Raw genomic sequence first — 14,116 nt, forward strand, 5'->3', positions numbered from 1 at the left:
TGTGTGGTTATATTTTAAAAAAACGTGTGATGCGTTGTGTGGGAGTATTTTATAAAAACACCTGTGTACGATAAATTATAAACCATACCCCCTAAAGGTTATTACCACGTATGTTCACATCATATTGCTCTTACGATATAAATACCAGCAAAGGACAACATCTGCCGTTAAGTTCTCCTATATCTAAACCATATATCACCCCAACGTTTAAATTTATGGTCCCATCACCCAATACGATCATAAGATTACTGATATGTTATCGATCAGGCAGATCAATCACCGAGTCAATACATTAAATACAGGCTTCACTTCCTTGAACTGTCGAAATCACTGGAGATAAGGAAGTTGACCAATGTTTGGTGTATTTTACTGTCCACACTTAACTTGAGTGGTAGCGTCATTTATATTGTATATATATATATATATATATATTGTATATATATATATATATATATATATATATATATATATATATATATATATATATACACCTATCTCACTCTATATTTTTTTTATCTCTCTCTCTCTAAATCTAATCCAAAATATTCTATGTCTGTCTGTCTGTCTTTCTGTCTTTCTGTCTGTCTGTCTGTCTGTCTGTCTGTATATATATATATATATATATATATATATATATATATATATATATATATATATATATATATATATATATATATATATATATATATATATCGATAGACGTGTTGCAGTAAGAAAACATGTCCCACATCAAACAGAAAACGACAGTCACGTGACTTTCGAGATTTCCATTTGTCCCTGAGTGTTACATAAAAATATCCCCCACCCTTACCCCTGGACCTACGTACAAGTACCATGTCACGGTGACATGGCCTATATGTGCCCAATAAATTCATGTGCCTGGTAGACAAATAGCTTTTGATTTCAAAAGTAAACGAACGGTTTTTTTTATTTAAACATCTTCATGCAAGTATAATTTTTTTTTTCACGTAACTGATTTAAAAACGGGTTCTAATTAAAAAGATTGATGCAACAGTTTTCCAAAAATTTAAAAAGTTTGTTGACAAACAAGTAAACAGAGTAAGGTAAGCAAAGCTACCAGTAATACAATGTTATAGGGCGGCCAAGTGGCCAAAACTGTGTTGTGAGTGGCCCTACCATACAAGACATCAAGTGGCCAAAACTGTGTAGTGAATGGCCCTACCATACAAGAGAGCCAAGTGGCCAAAACTGTGTTGTGAGTGGCCCTACCATACAAGACACCAAGTGGCCAAAACTGTGTTGTGAGTGGCCCTACCATACAAGAGGGCCAAGTGGCCAAAACTGTGTTGTGAGTGGCCCTACCATACAAGACACCAAGTGGCCAAAACTGTGTTGAGAGTGGCCCTACCATACAAGACATCAAGTGGCCAAAACTGTGTTGAGAGTGGCCCCACCATACAAGACACCAAGTGGCCAAAACTATGTTGTGAGTGGCCCCACCATACAAGAGGGCCATGTGGCCAACAGCGTACAACGAATTATCCCACCTGACACAACAGAGTGACCCAACAACCTGTGTGGTTACCAGACTTAACATCACGTTTGGGCGGCTGAACAGTTTGTTCTAGTTTAAAAAAAAAAACAAGTGAGGTTTTCGTTCACTGCACAAGTACAAACATGGTGAACATAATTCACACTGACTCCACCAAAACTAGCTGACTCCACCAAAACTAGCTGACTTCACCAAAACTAGCTGACTCCGCCAAAACTAGCAGACTCCATAAAAAACTGACTCCGCCAAAACTAGCTGACTCCACCAAATCTAGCTGACTCCACCAAAACTAGCTGACTCCACCAAAACTAGCTGACTCCACCAAAACTAGCTGACTCCACCAAAATTAGCTGACTCCACCAAAATTAGCTGACTCCGCCAAAACTAGCAGACTCCATAAAAAAACTGACTCCGCCAAAACTAGCTGACTCCACCAAAACTAGCTGACTCCACCAAAACTAGCTGACTCCACCAAAACTAGCTGACTCCACCAAAACTAGCTGACTCCACCAAAACTAGCTGACTCCACCAAAACCAGCTGACTCCACCAAAACTAGCTGACTCCGCCTAAATTAAATGGCAGACAGAAACTCCACACAAATAATAACGTGTCCTGAACCACCTTTCCCCTTCCCCCACCCATCAAGCTATACAGCCCCCGCCCCCGTCCAGACCATTGCCATTACGATTAACATATGTATTTGCACGGATTATTTCCCTTGCTTGTCAGTAAACTGCCCCTCTGTCAGTGACGACAGGACACCTTAGTGCAACTTGGTGTCGGCCAACACAGTGGACACAACCACAGACACACTGAGACACAGCCACTTGGTGTCGGCCAACAATGTTGACACAACCATAGACACACTGAGACACAGCCACTTGGTGTCGGCCAACAATGTTGACACAACCACAGACACACTGAGACCACTTGGTGTCAGCCAACACAGTGGACACAACCACAGACACACTGGGACCACTTGGTGTCGGCCAACAATGTTGACACAACAACCGCCGACACACAGACAGTTTTAAATCTGACGACTCACTCCACACAGCAACTAACGTTTTTCATATCAAATTTTGACAGACCAAAAAAAATAAATCGAGAATTTAAAGTATTTTTTAATAACCACAGATTGCCCCCCCCCCCCCACCCACCCCCACACACACCCACAAATAAAAAGAGTTGTTATCCTTTAACGGGGAAGACTTGTTTTTCTTTTTAACTATGCATGCAATAAAATGTCCACGTTATTTTTAAAAGAATATAACAAAGATTATATTTATAGTTCGTTTTAAGTTATGCTCTTTTGTTTCATCTTTTAGGTTAATGCACGCCCATTTTAAATTTAAGACAATTTTACATGACATGACGATTTGGTTAAACTAAAGAAAAATTCTCGTAATAAAAAAATAAATAAATAATGAATGCATTTTATAAGTGCGTTTTCATATTATTGTGCTTTTTTTTTTTTTTTTACATTTTTTTAAAGAAAACTTGCTTTAAAAAAAACTTACTTTTTGGAAAACTGCTTTTTAAAAAAACGACAACAATACAGGGTCTATGTGTGAAAAAACTCTCTGCTGGAAACTACTCAGGGTAGGGTTTAAAAGATCAGCTCTCTTAAGCTCCACTTTACAGTTATTAATTTTTTACAAGACTTGAAACGTGTGAGATGATTACTTGCCATGGTAACCACAGACAAAACTAAATTTACTGGGCTGGCACAACAGGGAGATCGAAACAGGGGGGGGACAATTCAGTTCAGGGGAGGTAAGCCATACAAGGGGGAAACAAGTCAGTTCAAGGGAGATTATGCAATACAGGGGGGACAATACAACCTAAAAAGGCAAGATGGGGGACAATTTAGCTCAAATAAGACATGATAATGAGAACAATTTATTTCAAGGAAGTCAAGATGTGAGGGTGGGGATGGGGGGGGGGGGTGGGAGGGGGATTTAGTCCATGTAAGGTTAGACAATGGAAACAATTTATTTCAAGGGAGACAAGATCGGAGAAGGAGAACAATTTAGCCCAAGTAAGGCAAAACAATGGGAACAATTTAATTTATAACAAGGAAGCTAAGATGTGGATAGTGTGTGTGGGGGGGGGGGGGCAAAATAGCCCAATTATAGCCAGACAATGGAAACAATTTATTTCAAGGAAGCTAAGATGTGGATAGTGTGTGTGGGGGGGGGGGGGGCAAAATAGCCCAATTACAGCCAGACAATGGGAACAATTTATTTCAAGGAAGCTAAGATGTGGATAGTGTGTGTGTGGGGGGGGGGGGGGGGGGCAAAATAGCCCAATTATAGCCAGACAATGGGAACAACTTATAAGAAGGAAGCTAAGATGTGGATAGTGTGTGTGGGGGGGGGGGGGGGGCAAAATAGCCCAATTATAGCCAGACAATGGAAACAATTTATTTCAAGGAAGCTAAGATGTGGATAGTGTGTGTGTGTAGGGGGGGGGGGGGGCAAAATAGCCCAATTATAGCAAGACAATGGGACCAACTTATACCAAAGTAGACAAGAAAGGGAGAGTAGACCAAGGGAGATAAACACGAACCAGTACCGTTGGCTGGCAGCTGTTGACACACAACCACATGTATTCCCGTTCTTAAGGCGAGATAACCCCTGGCCTAGGAGAGGGAGGGGTTGTGGTGTGTCAAGTACACTATGAATGTAAACACCATGAATGTACACATCATGAATGTACACATGAATGTACACATGAATGTATACATAAAAACTACACTTCATGAATGTACACATAAAAACTACACACCATGAATGTACACATGAATGTACACATCATGAATGTACACATAAAACTACACATCATGAATGTACACGTAAAAACTACACATCATGAATGTACACAGAATCTACACACAATAAATGTACACATAAATGTACACACCATTAATGTACACATCATGAATGTATACATAAAAACTACACATCATGAATGTACACATGAATGTACGCACACCTGCGTGTTATTTACACTTCAACGTTTTAGATATAAAAAACAACAACAACATTACATAATTACAATCGAAGTGGCAGACAAACATGTGGGCAGTTATAACTAAATACAGACGAAAATAAACCAACACTAGCCCCATGCATTCAATATACAAAACATTGTTATAACCATAAACACAGACACACGCATGGGTATTAAGAGTGATAAAAATAGTATATAAAGACAAGAATAAAGACATTAACAACGACATACGTAGAGTCGTGAGGAAAAAGACATAAAAACAGGACTCAAGATATATGAATAGAATGCTCGAACAAGAAGAGAGACTTGAAGACAGACATCAAGATGGACATAAAGACTTATTGAGACAGGCATTAAGACAGACATGCAGACTGACATGAAGACAGACATGAAGAAAGACATGAAGACAGACATGAAAACAGACATGAAGACAGACAGACATGAAGACATACATGAAGACATACATGAAGACATACATGAAGACAGACATAAGGACAGACAGTCATGAAGACAGACAGACATGAATACAGACAGACATGAAGACAGACATGAATGACAAAGTCAGCCATAAAGACAAAGAGACAGACATGAAGACAGACAAAGCAACTCACCATCCTCCTCTAAAGGCATAGCTGACTGTTCACCGACTGAGGCCATGATACACCAAGTCGCGATACAACAAAAAATCGATTACACAAGAATGCAATCCGATTACAGGGAAGCACACACAGTATCGCTAATTGAATTTGCCAATATCCGTAGGGTGCGAATACAGGCGCTGCCGGCAGAGTTTATGTGACAGACGTGGGGTCAGTCCGGTCAATGACGTCACGCACGTGATTTTTTTAAGTACTGAGACCGGACACTTCCGAGTTGCCGCCTAATTATAATCCACCACAAAAGAAATTACTCCGGTCCTTTTAGGTATGATACACAACAAACCACTTTAGAAAAAAATCCTTTTAGTACTCACAGCTGAAGTGAACACACAGAAATATGTATAGATGGCCGATTTTTAAAAATTTTACTTGAAATTTTGAAACCAATCCAAGTTTGTATAAAAGAAATCCATTTCTTGGATTCTGGTCCCGAGAGTACGATTACTCTGTGACGTCATGTCTATTTTTAGCCATCACGTTCCCTCCTTGAGTTCTCCGTTCAGGGAATACCCTATCGCTTGGCTCAGATCTGTAATAGAAGGAAAAAATATATAGATGAGTAAATTCAATTTTTCTTATGCATGGTTAGTTCCCCTGCTCAACGGGTTAGTGGCCAGGGGAGGGAAGTAATGGGTTTTAAATGCTAAAGGGAAACTACTGATGCAGGAGCGAAATTATAAAACTGTAGGAGGTATGGGGGAGGGGGGGGGTATGGATGGTTTAAGAAGATTGGGTATCTGAAGTCAATAGGTTGTCAGTGGATGTGATTTTCTGATAGAAATGTGATCAGATATATAGGAAGACGAGTAACAATCATGGGTAGCTTAAGTCAATGGGTTATCAATCAATGTGATTTCAGTTAGATAGAAATATGATCAAGTCTATGACATGTAACAATCATGGGTAACTTTTAAATCAAAGAGTTTATCAATCAATGTGGGAGATGTTAGTGATAGATAGAAATGTGATCAAGTCTATAGAGGCACATGCAACAATCATGGGTAGCTTACAGTCAATGGGTTATCAATCAATGTGATTTCAGTTAGATAGAAATATGATCAAGTCTATGACAAGTAACAATCATCGGTAACTTTTAAATCAAAGAGTTATCAATCAATGTGATTTCAGTTAGAGATAGAAATGTGATCAAGTCTATAAGGGCACATGGAATAATCATCGACCAAGGTGTGTTTTTTCTTTACAATTTACATAGCACAATGTACCATGTTAGTTATTAATGACTTAGCTAAATGTACACTGGTTTAAGGACGTGTAAAACTTTAGTGTTGGGTTGGAGAGGGTGGTAGGTAAAGGTTGAAGCAGATAACGATTTGACATGTGACACACACGGTGATTTGACATGTGACATACAGGCTGACTTTTACTTGTGTCACTAATGGCAACTGGAACTTGAGTCACACGAGATGACTTTGACTTAAGTCACTCAAGTTGACTCTGACTTGAGTGACAGAAAATGACTTGAGCTTATCACACATGATAATTTTGACTTGAGTCACACAAAATGACTTTGACTTGAGTCACAAAAGTTGACTTTGGAATCACAAAAGTTGGTTTTGACTGGAGTCACAAAATTTGACTTTAATTTAAGTCACACAAGATGACTTTGACTTGAGTCACAAAAGTTGACTTTGGAGTCACAGAAAATGACTTGAACTTATCAGACAAGATGACTTTGACTAGTGTCACTGATGGCGACTTTACACAAGATGACTTTGACTTAAGTCACTCAAGTTGACTCTGACTTTGACTGGAGTTACACGAGATGACTTTGACTTGTATCAAGCAATATGACTTAAACTTGAGTCATCCGACATATTGCATTTCATGGTGTAGAAGAAAAGAGCCCCTTTATATTGTGAAAAAAAGATACACAACGGTGATACTAACGTGTACATTAAAAAATTGATTTTATAGGCCATACTTTTTTCTTACAAATAATACAAATCCAACAGATTTGGAAAAAAAGTTCCAATACCCCCCCCCCCCTCCACCCCCAAAACAAATCTCGCGCAACTCTTCACCCAATTTTCCAGTGTCGGCTGCCAATTTTTACCGCCATTGTTGTCGTTGATTTCTGTTGGCTTGTTTACACCAGACTGCACTGGGTGACCTTTTGTTGACAGGATGGAGAGGGCGGAGGTGGTGGGAGAGGGTGGGGTGGTGGACGCCATCCTAGCGAGAACCACTGTGTCAGCTAATTTCTGTTGGTGTCACATTTTTATCCTAGCGTGGTACTCGTTATCAACTAATTTCTGTTGGTCTCATATTTTTATCCTAGTTGGACCCACTTAACACATGCATAGCTACCATCATTTCATTAACCCTAACCATATAACGCCCCCCCCCCCGCAACATGCACACACAAAACACAGCTACAACTGACTGCAGCCTCAAAGCTAATTAACCAATTAGGCCACACGATGAAATATTCATAGATAGGGTAAAGTTAATATTTAGAACCCGTCATTCCACGGGGTAGGTGAAGTAGAGTTCACCAGTTTCTGTGACCTTTAGCATATGATAGAATAGTGTAGTCAGCATTAGGTGAAGTAGAGTTTATCTGTTTCTGTGACCTTAGCATACGAAAGGATAGTGTAATCAGCAGTAGGCTAAGCTGTCTTTACGTTCCCTAACGTGAAACAGGTACTCATCAGAGCTGGGTGTACTCCGGGACGTTGTACGGCATCAAAACCGGGATCCGATCTCGAGACCTTCAGGCTAGCAGTCGTGCGCTCTACCGCACAACCACTCCATCCCATCATACATAAAATTATTCAGTACTGTAAAACTCAATTTTTTTCCGTGCACCACCTCACCACATCGGAGTCTTCTAGAAAAACTGAAGACAGCAGGAATGTCTTGGGAGGTTGGAAAATCAACATCCGGGGACTGGACAAAATGGGAGGTAATGGTTGAGGCCGTATGTTCCACAAGGAGTAAAGAGGATTAAGTCAAGTAAGTCCTGCTCACCATACCCACCCTAAATTCACCGCCTCCTTAAACACAACCCACTAGGATCCCACCATAATCGCCACAGCTACTTCAACTAACCCCAGCCCTATCAACAAAACCCCACAGCAACATCCATCACCCTACAGCTCCAATAAGAATTAACGAACACCCTCCCTAATCCCAAAGCACCCCCCCCCCCCCCCCAACCATCAACGACCGCACCCCTCTAACCATCAAATAAGCCACCAGCCCAATCAAAAGTTAAACCCAGACGCCCAATTAAAAAACCACCCCCTACTAAGACTCCACCACCGGGAAAATCATTCCCCAGGAAAGAAATCGTTTCCTCTTATTCAGTCAGGTCATGTTGACCTAAACATCCGGTTTCGTTTTCAAGTCACGTTTCCAAGGGCAACGTGTTGACTGTAGGGACCCTGACGCTCGAGGGTACTGCGACACTTCCTAATGACGGGGAAAACTTCTTTCCAGTCATTTCGATAAGATAAAATCAATAGATACTTGATAATCTCTGAAATCAATATCGGAACCGAAATTGCAAAACGTTTAATGGTGTGTTCAAGTAGTTTAGTTTTTATCCCTAACAGCGTGTTCAGGTGGCTTTACTTTTAAAAAAACACGACTATTTTTAGAAAGCCAAGAAGTGACAAATGCGTCAAATTTGTAATGGATCTAAGGGTTTACTACAGACATTGGATGTACACATTTTTAAAAAGTGTGTACACACCGCTAAGAAATGGATCTTAGATGAATGCCTGTTTAACAGATAAAACAACGCCCACATATGATTAGAAGATACAGTGACCCTAGTATCTGTGATCCTGATTTTTTTTAACCACACACTTTTTTTTGTACGGACGCGATACGGACCTAGATTCTACATTACTAAGGATAATTATAGCCCATAGGCCATTCTTATTGTTACTGTCCCTAGAGCCAACATTATTGAGACTAATTATTGCCCCTTGGACCACATTGACATTGTAATGGCTAGTTATTGCCAGTAGGTTCGACACCGTAAGAGCTTTTAATTGCCTCTTTTTAAGAGTTTCTTTCAGGTATCTCTTCTGATGGAGAGCTGGGGGTAGCCATGCTATTACCACCCCCCTCCCCCCGCCCTAGCCCCGAACTGAATGAACTAAATAGAATTTACATAGAAGATATATGCTTTTTAAAGTGTGTGTGTCCCCCCCCCCCCCCCCTCGAGAAAATGTCTGAAAGAAACACTTCCTCTATTGGCACTCCCACCTCAACCCCCTACAGATAAAAGTCTGAAAGAAACACTGTCTCTATTGGCCCATCTGTAATGGCAAGTTACTAACCCCTGAAGCCACCATTTAAATAAGCAATTTATTGTCCCCTGAGGCCGCCATTATACGGGCTCTAGTCTGACCAGCAGTTTGAGAAGCACTGCCCCCCCCCCCCCCCCCCAGGGTTAAAGCACTAAGACGACACGACAACTCTCGCCGTGTACGTGTCCATGAGGCCGCCATTATCCCGGTCTAGTCTGACCAGCAGTTTGAGAACCACCTCCCCAGGTTACAACACTAAGACGACACGACAACTCTCGCCTTGTACGTGTAGTGGGGCCGCCATTATTCGGGCTCTAGTCTGACCAGCAGTTTGAGAACCACCTCCCCAGGTTACAACACTAAGACGACACGACAACTCTCGCCGTGTACGTGTAGTGGGGCCGCCATTATTCGGGCTCTAGTCTGACCAGCAGTTTGAGAACCACCTCCCCCCAGGTTACAGCACTAAGACGACACGACAACTCTCGCCGTGTACGTGTCCACAAACCCACGACGCCGCCATTATTCGGGCTCTAGTCTGACCAGCAGTTTGAGAACCACCTCCCCAGGTTACAACACTAAGACGACACGACAACTCTCGCCGTGTACGTGTCCACGAGGCCGCCATTATCCCGGTCTAGTCTGACCAGCAGTTTGAGAACCACCTCCCCAGGTTACAACACTAAGACGACACGACAACTCTCGCCGTGTACGTGTCCACAAACCCCTGAGGCCGCCATTATTCGGGCTCTAGTCTGACCAGCAGTTTGAGAACCACCTCCCCAGGTTACAACACTAAGACGACACGACAACTCTCGCCTTGTACGTGTAGTGGGGCCGCCATTATTCGGGCTCTAGTCTGACCAGCAGTTTGAGAACCACCTCCCCAGGTTACAACACTAAGACGACACGACAACTCTCGCCGTGTACGTGTCCACGAGGCCGCCATTATCCCGGTCTAGTCTGACCAGCAGTTTGAGAACCACCTCCCCAGGTTACAACACTAAGACGACACGACAACTCTCGCCGTGTACGTGTCCACAAACCCCTGAGGCCGCCATTATTCGGGCTCTAGTCTGACCAGCAGTTTGAGAACCGCTTCCCACTAGATTACAGCACTAAGACGACACGACAACTCTCGCCGTGTACGTGTCCATGAGGCCGCCATTATCCCGGTCTAGTCTGACCAGCAGTTTGAGAACCACCTCCCCCAGTTACAGCACTAAGAAGACACGGCAACTCTCGCCTTATACGTGTCCACGAGCCCTATGACTAACGTGTTGTTATCGGAAACTCTCCAACCTCGAAGGTTCATTACGCGACCAGTGTCAAATAAACAAATCAAAACACAGGGGAGAGCAGTCAGGAAGATTGTGTACGTCTGGTTGTCAGGGCGAAGACACGCTTCTTTAAAAAAAAACAAGTGTACTTAAGTGCACCGGATAGGTCTACTTAACCTGTACATGTACACGACCACCATAGGGCTACTGTCTTGACATACATATTGAAGAGCGTGCTAAAAATAAATCATGTAAAATTCCATTAGCCAAAGCATATGGGTGAAGGGTGGTGAAAATCAGTAACACCGTTACACAAAACAGTTGCATTACACACTTTCTGAAGCGATAGGACGTGGGCTTGTTTTTTTTTCTCTGGATGACCAGTGAAGCGTTTCTCCCCCCCCCCCCCCCCCCCCCCCCAACATAAATGACACTGTCTTAGGGTGGGTTAGTTTGCGGTCAAATCTTGTCATTCAGTTTTGACCCATTTATAACTGAGCTATTTATATCTCAACTTACCATATATGTACATCGCAGATAACAACGCAAGAATGTCTCATTTTTTAAAAATCGAATTTGATATTTAATTAGTCACTAGTAATTAATTTCATATGATAAAAATGGGCAGATAATTATCGTTGAGAAATATTATATCACAAATATAGGCCTATATTTTAAGTACTAATTAAAGTACGAAACCTTTTAAAATAATTAAAATAGTGACTATTGTAATTTTATAATTCAAATGAACAGAGATAAAAAAGGAAAAAACATTAAACTTATTTCTTTCGATGATTATTACAGTAACTGTGTTATTCCATAAAATGTAATGAAGAGATTTCATGAGCGAATATTCATATGATTTTCTTAAATGTTTATATTAGAGCTTCTCTAAGTTCTTTACTTTAAATATTTGAGTAATACACAGTGGCGTAGCGAGGTCGGGTGTCACCCGGTGCGGCACTTAATGGTGTCACCCCCCCCCCCCCCCCCGAGAGGCGCTGCAACCCTTCCCGGGGACAAACTTTCAAGTTTTCGATTTGCACCCCCCCTCAAACTTTTGATTTGCACCCCCCTCTAGTTTTCGATTTGCACTTGCACCCCCCCCCCCCTCAAACTTTCGATTTGCACCCCCCCCCCTCAAGTTTTTCTCTATATATTTTGCTATTTTTTGCCTTGGTGTCACCCCCCTAAATGGTGTCACCCGGTGCGGTCCGCATCCCCCGCCCCCCCCCCCCCCCTCGCTACGCCCCTGGTAATACACACAGTTTAATGGTAAATTATTGACCCAAATGATACGCGAAACGATAGTTAAAATATCGCATCTCAAAATAACCAAAACTAAACGCAAAAAAATGTAGAAAATACCGGAACTGAATATTTGTCAAAATATATTTAAAAATAAAACTCGTGTTTTTTAAGGAACAGGATAGAATACCCGGGTACTGGCGGCAAAAATTTTACCCTCTCCCTTTTCCTAGAAATGATGAACTAACTCGTGTCCTCAAATAATCATCACCCGCTGGGGTGAGGTGGGAGGGTAGGGAGTGTAAAAGAAACAGGTAGGGGAATTTTGGTGGATGACTCCCTGGCTAACAGCCTCAGGTAGAGGCAGGTGACACACACGTCATAAGGATGTTGGAGGAGATGAGTGATAGGTGTCAATCACAACACCAAGCCAGGACACACCCCACCTGTACCCACCTGTTGATGGTTGGAGCTCTAACTACCCATATATATATATATATATATATATATATATATATATATATATATATATATATATATATATATATATATATATATATATATATGCCTATTTGAAATGTGATATTGGGCTACATATATAATGTTATAAACGACTATAGGCTATATATAACATAGGACTATGTAGATACATATAATATAGGGCTATACGTTTATATATAGCCCCATATATATAAGTCTATATTCCTATATTATAAATGTATTTCTATATTATATATGTAGTACTATATCATATAGGGGCCTAATTTATCCTATATAATATATGTAGTCCCGTTTTATAGATATTCGTATACATTTTGCGTATTGTGTACAAAATATTTGAACACTTCTAATGCTCTGTGTACACATCCTCTAGTAAAGACTCCATCACGACCCCTGGACTCTACTGTTTATAAATGCATTTGGATGGACCAGTTAATGGAAACAGCCCGTTAGCTTCAACACGGCTATTACAAAATGCTGAATTATGAATATGAATAATTTCGGGTCAAAGTTCACAAAGCCTATGACCTATATACGTCTTTCTATCAGAAGGCGAATACGTCCTGTATTTGGTTGTTTACGTCCTGTATTTAATTCACTAATTCATCTCACCTGTATGATCGCGGGTTATGTCACAACAACAAAACATAGCCATGAGATTAAAATTAACCACGGGTTACTGTTAATCCATGGAGTTACACAATGTGAAATAATTAATAGGTTAGGGTTAATTAACAGGTGCTGGTTGGAGATGTGTCATCAAGGTGTCACATAACATTGACACGAACTCCGTAGTACGATAAAAACACGTAGTTCATACACAGTACATAGCCGTGTGTGTTCAAACTCTACACACGTGTACATTCTATTCAGATGTGTAGCTCATGTTTTAGTTGAACTAAGAACGTCGCTATCTCTTACGGTACAAACTACACACTGTATATCTTAGTATCAAGGCTAGCTGATTAATCAGACCTACATTTATTTTTTACATTAGTTTTCTAGCATAGATACCATCTTTAATAAAAATAACGATTCGTCTATCTTAAGCGTACACCAACCTGTTTTAACCTTAAGGTTTAAATTCAATTACAACTTTTTTAAACAACCTCTTTAATTAATTAACGTAAGACTAATCTATAAAAACTATAAATACTGTAATAAACAACACTATTCATTACCTCAGACAAACGTTAGAAGAAACAAATAATCCTATGACATTGAATGTTCACGCTAAGCACTGCTGTGGTGTTAAAACCTAGCGGTATAAACAAACAACCCGCGGCCTTTTATCGGCTGGAATGTCGTCCAGACCAGCACAGTGCCACAGCTCAGTGAACCTGTTCGACCAACACAAGGGCGGTGGGGGCCTCGACCAGCGGCTCTCAAATAGTCAACCAGCGGCTCCCAACCAGCGGCTCCCAACCAGCGGCTCCCAAACTGTCGACCAGCGGCTCCCAAACTGTCAACCAACGGCTCCCAAACTGTCAACCAACGGCTCCCAAATTGTCAACCCGCGGCTCCCAAATTGTCAACTCGCGGCTCTCAACCAGCGGCTCCCAAACTGTCGACCCGCGGCTCCCAACCAGCGGCTCCCAAATTGTCGACCCGCGGCT

At 41.4% G+C, this 14,116-nt stretch overlaps 1 long non-coding RNA gene across 1 annotated transcript in view; it reads right to left on the reverse strand.

Moving 5' to 3' along the window:
- LOC131954988 (uncharacterized) overlaps positions 1–14,116 on the reverse strand; it is a 42,853-nt gene that overhangs the window by 6,516 nt on the left and 22,221 nt on the right. The window contains exon 2 of the long non-coding RNA XR_009388816.1: positions 5,141–5,717. This is a non-coding gene — a long non-coding RNA (uncharacterized LOC131954988). The remainder of the gene's footprint in view (positions 1–5,140; positions 5,718–14,116) is intronic.

The sequence above is a fragment of the Physella acuta genome, unplaced genomic scaffold, assembly GCF_028476545.2.
Source record: "Physella acuta isolate Inbredline_101_S28 unplaced genomic scaffold, ASM2847654v3 ptg001046l, whole genome shotgun sequence".
NCBI lineage: Eukaryota > Metazoa > Mollusca > Gastropoda > Physidae > Physella > Physella acuta.